The sequence below is a fragment of the Callorhinus ursinus genome, unplaced genomic scaffold, assembly GCF_003265705.2.
Source record: "Callorhinus ursinus isolate GAN/ISIS: 27379988/994484 unplaced genomic scaffold, GSC_fseal_2.0 scaffold12, whole genome shotgun sequence".
NCBI classification, from domain to species: domain Eukaryota; kingdom Metazoa; phylum Chordata; class Mammalia; order Carnivora; family Otariidae; genus Callorhinus; species Callorhinus ursinus.
Window position 1 is genome coordinate 66,328,099 of NW_027397074.1, and position 2,302 is coordinate 66,330,400.

The 2,302-nt window shown below is 46.0% G+C and overlaps 1 long non-coding RNA gene across 1 annotated transcript; it reads left to right on the forward strand.

Moving 5' to 3' along the window:
• Positions 1–265: 265 nt before the first annotated feature.
• On the forward strand, positions 266–1,686 carry LOC141373818 (uncharacterized). The gene is made up of 3 exons (XR_012380141.1): positions 266–366; positions 1,254–1,512; positions 1,625–1,686. It is a non-coding gene; the product is annotated as an uncharacterized lncRNA (long non-coding RNA).
• Positions 1,687–2,302: the final 616 nt, after the last annotated feature.

A 2,302-nucleotide genomic window follows, 5' to 3' on the forward strand; every position in this document is an offset into this window, starting at 1 on the left:
GTATGAATGGCAAGGAACGTAAATCTGACATGGTGAATGCAGGTGGATTTACAAGACGTAACTCTAAGTTAATGAGCTTGATTGGATGTGTGAGTTGGGAATTCAATTTTATAATTTTATAACCACTCCTTATACGATTATAGATTGTTTTCCCCAAACAGTTAATATTTACAGGGAATGCTGCCCTTCAATCTTTTCAGCAACAGAGCTGCTGATAAATAAAGAAATACAGCACTGCATAATGCTCTACAATTGTCTTATTCCAGGAGCAGATCACTTAAATTGGACTGGACTGGCGGAGCTCATAAATAAGCCAAATAAGCAAAGCCCCGGGGGGCGGGGAGGAGGCTGCCACGAAAGCTACTGGTATTTGTTAAATGATTTTCACCTACCATTCTCCTTATAAAATGAACTCCCTTACTTGGTCTGTCCCACCCGCGGGGCTCGTGGGAGGGAAGGGCTGGGCAGAAACTTGGAAGATCTGCTGACCTTCCACTGCTAGTGGGCAAATGGCGGCTTTTTCCAAAGTGAATACAGGCATACAATGGCCAGGAAGAGAGAGAGACAGTGTAGTAAGTACAATAAGCTCGAGGGAAAAGGGAATTTAAGGCTGTTATTACCCACTTATGTTTGCTTGAGTTTGCCTGTGAGCAGGGTCTTGGATTACAAAGGAAAGGAAGGAACTTTGAAGAGTCGCGTCGCAAGTAGGGTGAGTGGGGAAAGAGAGGCTCTGCCGGATGATGATAAGGCAGAACCCTGCAGCACAGAGAAGCAGTTCATCACGGAGGCTTCTGTGATTGTAAAACCGTGGCCCTGCAACACCTTTGGCCCAGGATGCAGGATACCTTTTCCCCTCTAATGGACGTTGAAGCCAGGAGCCTTCGTTCTGTGCCTGAATACACGAGTTGGCATCTGTGTGCTGCCGTGTCGCTTCCCTGCTGTGGGGCTTAGTTTTGCTAACCTTAGATTATCGCCAACCTCAGCCGCAGCTCTCCCTCCGGAACCTGCGGCTTCGTAACGATGTTCTATGCTTGCGCTGTGCGGTGTTGCAGCCACTGGCCACACACTGGCTACTGAGCGCTTGAAATGTGGCTAGTGCAACTGAAGAAATGAATTTTTTAATTTTAATTCATTTACAATTGAATAGCCACCTGTGGCTATGGCTTGGAAATAGCATTGGCTTGGCAAATGTCACAAGTTATATTACTTTGAGCAATTTACTAGCGCGGGTTCAACTTCGCTTTTCTTTCCAGTGCAAGACTGGCGAGAGGTGCTAGCTGCCTATGAAAATTGCCATCCTGAGTACGTTAAGAGGTGCCCACCTCTAGGGGGAGCCCGAGACCTTCTCTGAAGACTGCTCACTTCCAAGTGCAGAAGAAACTCGGAACGAGTCTGACCCTTCCTACCCGGTGAAATCAAGTGTTACTCAGGGTGGAGAGTACAGATTAAAGCACTGGCCAGTGAATGTAGAGCGCAAAGATAACGGGTGTAAATATCCACAGAACTTGAATGGTAAGGAGGCAATAGATGCCTGATGCCCAAAAGGGAGAACATTTGCTGGCTAGACCTCACAATCCCCCTGAGGGCAGTCTCTCTCTTTTTTTCATTCTCACCTCTATTCTAGGACAAGATTAAGATATTTAGAAGCCCGGGAGCCTGGGTGGCTCAGTTGGTTAAGCGACTGCCTTCAGCTCAGGCCATGCTCCTGGAATCCCGGGATCGAGTCCCACATCGGGCTCCCAGCTGAGGAGGGAGTCTGCTTCTCCCTCTGACCCTCTTCCCTCTCGTGCTCTGTATCTCTCATTCTCTCTCTCAAATAAATAAATAAAATCTTTATAAAAAAAGATATTTAGAAGCCCTACACTCTTAAAGATTATGGTGTTTCATTCATGTATCACTATAAGTGCAAAGAACATTAGAGAGTAAAATAAATGTAAAGAAAATCGAAGTTTTTTTCAAAAAGGCTGTTGCACTAAGCCCGATGGTGAGTCTGCCATTGAAGTTATCAGGGACTCCCCCCACTGCCTCCGTCCCAAGCACTTTTTTTGTCAATCCAACAGCTATCACTGTGTTTTGGGAAGACTTCTTGGTCTTTGGGGTGGGCAGCCCAAACCAATAGCCCTCTGAGGGCAGTGAATGCTTTCTTACTCTCCTATTCCTGATTCTCTAACTTTGGATCTGCCTCTTCCTCCATCCGGAATTTAAAAAAAAATAATAATAACAAAGACGTGGGATAGACTTTGGAGAAAGCCGGAGGGAAGACCCAGTGGCCATTCGTTTTTGTAGTTCAAGTCAATGATTC